This window comes from Chiloscyllium plagiosum, unplaced genomic scaffold (assembly GCF_037043375.1).
Source record: "Chiloscyllium plagiosum isolate Xiang-an unplaced genomic scaffold, Cpla_swu_hap1 HiC_scaffold_2, whole genome shotgun sequence".
Classification (NCBI taxonomy): domain Eukaryota; kingdom Metazoa; phylum Chordata; class Chondrichthyes; order Orectolobiformes; family Hemiscylliidae; genus Chiloscyllium; species Chiloscyllium plagiosum.
Window position 1 is genome coordinate 46,191,641 of NW_028270140.1, and position 10,751 is coordinate 46,202,391.

The 10,751-nt window shown below is 41.9% G+C and overlaps 1 long non-coding RNA gene across 1 annotated transcript; it reads left to right on the forward strand.

The window, feature by feature from the left end:
- Positions 1 to 1,237: 1,237 nt before the first annotated feature.
- Positions 1,238 to 4,066, forward strand: LOC148151885 (uncharacterized). Its single transcript, XR_015759037.1, has 2 exons — positions 1,238 to 1,584; positions 3,466 to 4,066. It is a non-coding gene; the product is annotated as an uncharacterized LOC148151885 (long non-coding RNA).
- The last annotated feature ends 6,685 nt before the right edge of the window (positions 4,067 to 10,751 follow it).

A 10,751-nucleotide genomic window follows, 5' to 3' on the forward strand; every position in this document is an offset into this window, starting at 1 on the left:
TGAACCTGTTGGACTATAACCTGGTGTTGTGTGATTTTTAACTTTGTACAGCCCAGTCTAACACCAGCTCCTCCACATCAATGTTAAAAGATATTCAACAAGTACATACTAATTGGGATATTAACAGCTAACCCGAGAATGTAACTTTAAAAAAAAGGGTTTTGTGATTTACACATGAAAGAAGTGAAACTATCACTGTATTCTAACAGATGAACAGCTTAACAGACAATCAATTCTTCAATGTATAATTTCAGTTACATCACACTGCAAATTTTTGCTATAAATTCTGTGTTACGATCGAGCCCTCCACAATCACCTGATGAAGGAGCGTCGCTCCAAAAGCTAGTGTGCTTCCAATTAAACCTGTTGGACTATAACCTGGTGTTGTGTGATTTTTAACTTTATACTAATTGGGGCAACTGTTGGTGCTCTGTAATCTATTCAGGCCCGAGAGATGGTCGATTAGGGCTGATTAATATTATAACCTTTCCATTGTTTCGGGTAGGTCAATGAGACATGATGGTGTGAAGGTATTGTTCAGAATAGGTTCACAATCTTTGATACTTATTCAGAAGTAAATAGGCGTAAACATTGCTTGTAGCAAGAGCTGCTAAGAATTGAAGGTGTGAAAAAGCAGTAATGGTTGAAAGGGTTATCTTGATTTGGTCTATATTGTAATAGTAAATAGTAAAATAGCACAAAATGTGGTTTTATGAATGAATGAATGAAACCGTGTTATAGGAAACAAAGGGGTTAGTAAACAGTTATAAACGAATGAACGGGAAACCGGTATTACTGAATATAGGGAGCCTATAAACCAGTATCTCACACAATTCAATAATTTTTTTTTGATAAGATCGGGGACGTGGGTTTTTGATGAGCAGAAGGTTTCTTCTCAGCTTTCGTTTTCTGAATGCTTCCCATGATTTGCAGGAGGGATAGTGGGTTGTTCACTTACAAAATGTCTCTGACTTAAGAATTAAAAAGTCACAACTGACAGATGTCGAGAAGGTGTAACAATGGGCTTAACTAAACAATAATCATTAAAGGATTATAGTTATGCTTGATTCAGACATTATGCAAAATGACGTGCAAGTAAGGTTTCAGAAGTTTCCAGAAAAAACGACAGAAGTTAATGTCTGATAATGATAAGTTAGTGTAAGGGAGCAAGGTCACTATAAAAAGGGAGAAGATACAAGTTGGAACAACGTGAGAGACTGAGAAGGATTGGAAATCATTCTGCTGAAACAATACAGAGGCTGGTTTAATTTGATTTTACAACAGAAAAAGAAATTGAGATCTGTCATTGAATGCAGATCCGATTTGTGCAGTAGAATTATTCGAAATTGATCAGAGTATTTTGTTCTAGGTTCCTGGACGGAATAGAAGAGGCTGAAGCTGATCACTTGTGAGCTGCGATGAAGTGTCTGGTGGTCATCATTGCAGTCGGACTGCTGCTACCCTCTGTTGAGCCTGGCCCCTATCCGTATGATCATGTGTTCACAAATCTCTGTGGTCGTGATTTATTGAGAGAGTTCTTCAAAGTCTGCACGGGTACTCATTTTTCACGTAGATTTGAGCTCGGTGAGTATTACATTCCATGCTATTAGCCCAGATGCAGTAATAATCATTGAACTCTGAACATTGTCTGAGCCTACAATGCCAAAAAATGAATTTTTAACATTTTCAGTCAAACCTATTATTTAAACTCAGTGAGTAAGTGGAACATTAATTGGCCTCAGCAACCTTCAGTTGGAAAAGGAAGGCAAATAAATCAGTAGATTTCTGTTCCTGACTGTTATTCAGTGACTCTAGTTGATAATGAGCCTGTCTCACATGAGGGCAGAATTTTCCTTTCACATTGAACACAATTTAGTCCATTTCCCATGGTTGTGTTGTGAAGACACTGAGGTCCACAATAAAGGAATGGGCACTGAACACCTTTCCCTCAATGGAGCTGTCACTCAGCCTCCTGTGAAGGACTCAGTCTCTGTCAACTTATCCCCTGCTATGTTGACAGGCCCACTGTGATGATATTGGGATTTTGCAACTATCCTCTTGCAGTCAAGGAAGGCGGCATGCTCAACTTAAACATTAGCCTCACCAACGGGCAGATTTATTTACTGACCGTTTCTGTGCTGTACCTTCTGTACTTCTCTGCAGCATAGAGAAGTGAAGCATTGTCTCGTATTTAATGCCATGATAGTGGTCCTGCCCACTGTATAGAATGCTGAGATTAAATCCAGCTCTGCTAAGTTGTGAAGGTTCACTGTCTATTTAACTGATCTGAAAAGTGTAACTGCAGTCAGGAGGAATCTGGTCTCATACTCTAGGATTACAGAGAGAGTGTGTGTTGGCTGTTACTCTCTAAGTTATTATAAATCAAATATTCTGTTCAAAAGGTACTAAAAGCTCCACTCTACAGCATTTCCTTCAAAGACGTTTTCACTCCCATGGTGTGCGGGGTGAATATTACACAATCAATAAGTTTTAACTTAAAGTACATTAGGTGAGTTGCCATGAGCAAGTGAGGGGTCAGTACAGAGGTAATGCAGGATTAAAGGTGTCGAGGTGGGTGCGAGTGAGTGAGAGAAGATATTGCAAGCAATGGTGAAGATCATAGAACAAACACCTTAATGGATGGTGTGTGCAGAGGCAGAGATAGAAAAATAGAAGCACAGAGAGAAGATTTGTCTCTTAGCCTGGATGATCAGAGAAAGTCATTCTTCCTATACTGCCAGGCATAACTGGAGACAATTGAGTCAACATTGACATGGTGGGAAGAGGGCAACCTCAGACCAATTGGCAGGTTCTGTTGTCATGCCCTTTACTGTCAAACTGGGAGAAGAGTACGACATTCCTCTGCATCACCCCACCCACCAGGACCCCCAGTTTCCTGTCCTCAAAGCTAATTTCCCACCTCTTCCATTTCTGGGGCAAATGTGAGTGACTGTGCAGGGCAGCTCCAGGCTGATGGTTCCTGTTCAGATGTAAATGGCTTTTTAAGCATAACATTGGTGCCAGGGATGATGGTGCATTATGGAATATCCAAATAGTGGCAAGTAACTCTGGGTACAGCAAGTGATAGAATTGGCTTAATGTCAGGCGATGGGGGTCACTACTGGGGGCAGAGTATATGATTAATGAAGTACATTTTGGCCATATTTGACATTTATCCAAAGTAGGACAAGTTTCAGCTCAGAGACCCAGTATTGTAAATAGTTGACAGATTTTTTTTACATTTTGTTGCTGTTTGCAGAAGATTGTGCCATAGTTTTTTGCATTGCATTGAACATTCAAATTGTTTTTTGGAGATGTGAAGTCTTATATCTGAACAGTCACAAGTGTCACACAATATCCCATTATCGGGTATAAATAGTGCAGTAGCGACAGAGGGAGGAAAGAAACCACGATCAATCCCAATATTCCTCAGTGTACACAGATTGAGTTCTCTTCCTGTTTCAGCTTCTTTAATGGATTTCAAAGATGATGTCCCATTCCTGGAGAAGGAGATAAAGAAGTCTCAAAGGATGTTGGTGAATGCTGAAATGGACTATTCTGTCTCAAATTCTCTACAGCATGAGCAGTTAGGTGATGGTACCAACCAGTTTGTCTCTGAGATGGAGAGAGACAACACACTGCCAGCTGGTCTTCCAATATTCAAGACAAAAAGACAACTCATTTCTCAATGTTGTACAAGCAGCTGTACTGTGAGAGAAATACTTGATATTTACTGTTGATAAATACAATGATGTTGACTGGATCGTTATGTTTGTAGAATATTCTACACACATGGAATCAGATTCAGTCTCTTTTTAAAGTAAAAAGTTACACTTTATGAATCTGGATTTCTGATTTCTGACAAGATTTCATTTTGCAGCAGCTAATTTTGGGAATCAGGGCACAGAGGTCAACAGACCCTGTAGGATTTTCTAATCCACAGTGAATGAAAAATCCATCACAATTTAATGATCTCGTCCTCAAATTCCCACAATGGGTGCTGACGAGAGCCGTACATTTGTAAAATGTCTTCTGTGGATGCTATTAAAATGAATTGAGTACTGTTGATGTCAATGACTTGTAGTAACATAGCAATGGTAAAAAATTTAAAAACGTCAATGGATTTGTATTGGTTCATTTCATAAAGTCATACTTACAAAATGTCTCTTTCATGAAAAATGCCATATCACATTCAGTTTTTCTTTCAACAGTGTGTATTTTCACCATTTAGTGAACCATCTCAGGAGAAATTAATTCAAAATTCAGATCATTTTCTTTTGACTTAGCTGCCATCTTGCCTTCAACATGGCATCTGGTCTGATTTTCCCAGTTCAAGTTCTGGATGCCATTTTGATGAAGCTGTTCGTGAACAGGAAATATTCACCAGAAATATGCAGGTCACGATGTTAATGGGTACGGCAGCATTAGAGCAGGAGATGGCCATTCAGCCCATTGCTCCTTATTCAGCTTGCAGTGTAAACATGGCTAATCATCCAGTTCAATAGCTTTATCCACATTATGACTTCAAAATCCCAACAATTTATCTTTATTTCTTTCTTCAATAGCTGCACAAAGTTCAAGCATGGTTTTGTACAATTGAGCATGACTTTGCTGCTCTTGTACTCAACTCCTCTTGTAACAAAATTAAATACCATGAGCTTTCCTAATATCACTAGCCTTCCACACCTTCACGTTAGCCTTCAGTGATTTATTGACAAGTAGATTAAGGTCCCTTTGTACATCTACATTTTCTAATCTCTGACTATTTTTGAAATACTCTACACATCTTTACCTTTTGCCAAATTGGATAAACTCAATTTGTGCTTGCTATATTTCATCTTCAATGTTCCCACTCCTAAGCCTGTGCAAATCCATTGAAGCTGCTTTGAATTTTCCTCACACCCAACATCTCACCAAGTTGTTTGTCTTCCTCAAACTTGGAAAAATTACATTTGGTGTCCATCGTGGAATCATTGATACATGTTGTCAACAACTGGGGCACATTGCTGACCCTTATGGTATCCCATTCATCACAGCTTGCCAATGTGACTCATTTATTCCAACACTTTATTTTCAGCCTGTTAGTCATTAATCTATGCCAGCATTTTATTTCTGTCCCATGTGCTTGGTTACTAACCTCCTGCAGGAGACTTTTCCAAAGATCTGATGGATATCCCAATCATACAGCATCCACTGATGTCCCTTTATCAGAAACAAATACTTTTCTTTCTTCCTGGAACTCCCTATTGAGCACATCAATACTGAACTGCCACATGTTCCCACATATTTCCTTGAATTGTAACTTCATCTTCTGACATCATCCCCTGAGGCTCAACCTTCATCTCAGTCATAGACTAGATTAGACTGGTGCTGGAAAAGCACAGCAGGTCAGGCAGCAATGGGGGAGTAGGAAGATGATGAAGGGCTTTGGCTCGAAAAGACGATTTTCCTGCTCCTCGGATGCTGCCTGACCTGCTATGCTTTTCCAGCACCACTCTAATGTAGACTCTGATTTCCAGCATCTGCAGTCCTCACTTTTGCCTCAGTCATAGACGATCTTACTGGACTGTCCCTCCAATAAGGTCAGGGTGGTTGTGACCATAGATGACCCTGTCCCAGAATATCCCATGTCCTCCATTGCGCTTCCCTCTCCCCCCTGTTAAATGTTGAGTTTCCACACCTTCACAATTAGATTAGATTATTTAGATTATTTACAGTGTGGAAACAGGCCCTTCAGCCCAAGAAGTCCACACCGACCCGACGAAGCGAAACCCACCCAGACCCATACCCCTACATTTACCCCTTCAGCAAACACTACGGGCAATTTAGCATGGCCAATTCACCTAACCTGCACATTTTTGGACTGTGGGAGAAAACCGGAGCACCCAGAGAAAACCCACGCAGACATGGGGAGAATGTGCAAACTCCCCACAGTCAGTCGCCTGAGGTGGGAATTGAACCCGGGTCTCCGGCGCTGTGAGGCAGCAGTGCGCCCACTATTTGTTATGCCTTTTACATTTGAGCATCCTGCTCCCTATTCCGTGACTTCCCAGTGTAGCTGTGGCCCTGATAATCCCCTTGGCATTCAATGATCTAACCTCTGGGAGTAACCATGGTCACACTATCGCCCTTTCCCTCTACTCCTTCCCAAAGTGCTGGATGGAGAAGTCTGACTGATGCATGTCAGGGTCCCTTGCTTGATTTCTGTGCAGGTCCATGATCAATCCTCTGCAAATCCCCGGACTTGTTACTCTACAACTGCAGGCCTATTTACTGGAAGTATACAGACCATGAGACTGCCCTAAGCACTCAATGATTGACCATGTTTTAGAAACATAGAAAAATAAAAGCTGAGAGCCTGCTCTACTATTCAACATGATCATGGCTGATCCTTTATCTCAATGCCAGCCTCAAGTCCCTTCGCTGTGCTGCCACTGCAGAACTCTGTCGCCATTCTTCGGGGTCATCTTGTCTCGACCGCCACTGACATGAAACTGTGCTGGGTCGGTCTTAGCAACACAAGCCCCACTGAAGCTGCTAGGTCCTGCTGTGGGCAATGGGCCCAAACTTGCCTCCCTCCACCACCGTTGAAAACACAACTTTGCCTCCTTCTGCTGCCAGGAACAAGCCTTGTCTCCGACGTGCTGGATGCCTTGATGCCACGTGAGCTGGGTGTTGATATATCGCTGCCCCAGTGCTTCAGGTGGAATCCTGAAAAGTGGAGGCTAGCGAGCAAAACCAAAACCACTTGAAAGCTGGCAGTGCATCAAGTGACTCAGAATATTGAGAATGACCACAGATTCTTCAGTTTCTCCCAAGTACTGAAGAGCTTGATACTCATATCAGTCTAAAATCCCAATGCTGTACTCTATCCAAGACATTGACACAACTGCGAAAGTATATCATGGAAAACTCAGCACAATGTTTCAGTTCAGGACTAACCAATGATCTATAAAGTTTTCACAGTCCTTTCATACATTCCCACCGTCCGGGTCCCACCCCACAATTTGAATTACTAACATCTTCTTTGCCCATTAGATTTTTGCTCCATTTATTATCAGCAAACTCTGTAATAATGCCCTGTGAATTCAAGGGGCTAGATTAGAGTGATGCTGGAAAAGCACAGCAAGTCAGGCAGCATCCGAGGAGCAGGAAAATCGATGTTTTGGGCAAAAGCCCTTCATCAGGAAAAGCGCTGTGTCCGAACAATTCCAGAGACTGGGGGAATCTTTTGAAATGTTTGAGGAGTGCTGGTTATGGAGGTGGGTATATAAATGTTTGTTGTACTTACAGTTTTTGATGTTTGAGATGGTGTTGAAGTACTGTTTGTTGAGAGTATGAATTCTCCTGAGAATATAGTACAGAAGGGGGTCCTTTGCAGTTCTGAGAGAGTGTAGCCCTCAGCTGTGGCAGGGCTGACTGGAGAGAGGTTAGGTGCCAGCGCATGGCTGCGAGTGTGCAGCAAAGGATCTTGAAGGAGAACCGTTGCTGGTGGTTTTGAATCTGTAGTCTCTACTGTTTGTCCTGTTTGGTTCCGAACTCTGCTGGTTTAAAGGTGGTCCGGAGTCCGTGTGGGATGATTTAGTTACGGAGGTAGGCACTGAGAATTCAAATGTGGCTGTGGTAGCAAGACTGTTTCAGGACATGGTTGAAGAGCTTCAGGGCAGAGGAGATGACCTGGGGGTTGTAGTGAGAGCGAGACTCACTGAGATTCTTGTAGAGAGGAGGAAAACTTCTTCAAGGCAAAGGTAAAAATCACACAACACCAGGTTATAGTCCAACAGGTTTAATTGGAAGCACGCTAGCTTTCGGAGTGACCAATTAAACCTGTTGGACTGTAAACTGGTGTTGTGTGATTTTTAACTTTGTACACCCCAGTCCAACACCGGCATCCCCAAATCATGACTTCTTCAAGGCAGGCATCCTTTTACCCTGTGAATTCAAGCTCAGTTTTCATGTAAGCCAAAAAGAGCAGAGTGGAGTAAGGCAGATTTTAATGGTATGTGACAAGAAATTTCAAAAGTTGACGATTCACAAGCAAAAGGATGTCTGACAAGTGGGAGGCTTTCAAAAGTATGATGACAAGAGATCAGAGTCATTATGTTCCTGTTAGGGTGAAGGGTGATACTGTCAAGATTAAGATACAATTGATGAATAAAGATACTGAAGTTCTACTCAAGAAGAAAAAGAGAATCTTACTTTAGAGACAGACAACTTGGTTTAAATGAATATCTTAATTAATATAAAGAATGTAGGGGCATTTTTAAGAAAAAAATCAGGAAAACAAAGAAGGACTGTAAGATAGGATTGTCAGATAAGTTTATGGAGAATCCAGAGAGATTCTACAAGTACATTAAGAGGAAGAGGATGTTGAGAGAGGGTAGGGCCCCTTAATGATCAAGGAGGTCGTTTTTGGCTTGAACCTCAGGCAATGGGAGAGATCCAAAATGCATATTTTGCATCAGTTTTTACTGTGGAGAAAGAAATGGATACACATGAATGCAGGGAAATAGATTCTGATGTTTTAAAAACAGATCATCTTTCATAAGAGGAGGTTCTGGAGGTCGTGGAGCATATAAAGATGGATACGTCTCTGCAATCTGATATAATGTATTCAAAATTTTGTGAGAAGTAAGGGAGGAAATTGCATAAATATCTGCACCATCTATAACTATGGGTGAGGTGCCTGATGACTGGAGGCTGGCTAATGATGTACCTTTGTTTAAGAAAGGTTGTAAGGAGAAACTGGGTAATGACAGACCTGTATGTCTGACTTCAGTTATGGGTAAATCGTAGGAGGTGATTTTTAAAGGTCAGATTTATGGACATTTTGAGAGGCAAAAATTGATTAAGTCTAGTCAGCATGGTCTTGTGTGAGGAAAATTATGTCTCAAACTAATTTGAGTTTTTTGAGTAAGTTAATGAAATGATTGATGAAGGCAGAGCAGTAGCTGTGGTATACTTCAACTTTAGTAAAGCATTCAACAAGGTTCCATATCACAAATCAATTAGTAAAATAAGGTCACATGGGATTCAGGGTGAACTTGCCAATTGATTGTAAAATTGGCTTAAAAGCCATAGACAGAGAGTGGTGGTAGAAGGTTGGTTTTCACACTGGAGGGCTGTCACCACCAGTGTTCCACAGGGATTGGTTCTGGGTTCTCTTTTGTTTAACATTTATGTTAATAATTTGAATGAGAATATAGAAGGCATGGTCAGTATGTTTGCAGATGACCCCAAAATTAGTGGTCGAGTAGACAGTGAAGAAGCTTTTCTAAGTTAACAAAGGGATCTTGATCAATTGGTCAATGGGCTGACAAATGGCAGATGGAGTTCAATCTGGATAAAAGCAAGGCATTGCATTTTGGTCAAACAAATAGGGGTAAGTCTTGTACAAGAAAGAAAGAGCCTTGGTTAGTGCTATAGACAGAGGGACCTCGGGGTTCAAGTACATAATTCTCTGACGATTGCATTGCATTTGGACAGGGTGGTTAAGAAGGTATTTGGCATGCTTCCTTTTATTGCTCAGTCCTTTGAGTATGGGAGTTGGGAAGTCATGCAGAATGAGCTAGCCACATCGAAAATCCTGGTTCTGTCAGTTCTGCAGCCACTGGGAGAGGATAACCTCCCTCTCCAGCAGACGTCAGGTCCAATTTCTGTATCTACATCACAAGACACTCAGAGCCTGCAACAGCACTGTATTTCAAACACCCCTAAAAGATGACGTCAGGGCCAGTAAACACTGGCCTTCTGTGCAACCCAATGCATCTGCCTAAGATGGGTACTTCTGGTCCTTCATGTCGGCCTGCTGCTGCTCCTGGGCTTGCCATCATCCCTGATCCTCTTGTATCCACTTTCACTTTTTTAGGAAGGCAATCACAGTGTCCAGCTTCCCACCAGCAGCTGGGCACAAAACCCCTGCTGGAAATGACCTCCTTTAGGAACATAAAGGGCAGAAAAGTTCTTTGTTATCAGAAGAGTCAGTGATGGCACACACTGAGAATGAGGCTGCACACGCTCCTCCACAAAGTGAAACATGCAGCAGATCCTCCAAACTTTGAGACAGCTGCCCTTTGCACCCTCCTGGACAATCAGCAGCTGAACTGTTCTGTTCAGCTGGAACAGAAAAGGACTGATTTTTGCCACGTCTCCAGAACAAATTTGTGGAGGAGCATTTGGATATGATTAATCTGACCTTGACCGCAGTCTTTGTGATCCCCAGAAACAAATACACGATTCCCCTGACTGCTGGCTCTGGAGCTACAGCACTGACTGTTATCCACTCTCCGACTTTCGTTGGATATATCTCCTGACCGTAAGAGATCCAAGTGGATAAGTAAATATGGCCGAACCCCTCAACTGTGTGTGGCCATTTCTCCATAACTGCCAGTATTGGAACCCCCTAACAGATAAATGTTGAGGTCTCAGTGTGCAATTCATAAAGAGACCTTGGAGTGCAGATTCATAGTTCCTTGAAAATGGAGTCACAGGTAGACAGGACAGTGAAAAAGTCATTTGGCATGCTTGCCTTTATTGGTCAGTGCATTGAGTACAGGAGTTGAAAAGTCATGTTGTAGCTGTACAGGACATTGGTTAGGCCACTTTTGCAATACTGCGTTCAATTCTGGTCTCCCTTCTATAGGAAAGATGATGTGAAACGTGAAAAGGTTCAGAAAAGATTTACAAGGATGTTGCCAGAGTTGGTGGTTTCAACTGTAGGAAGAGTTTGAACAGGTTCGGGTCACTTTCCC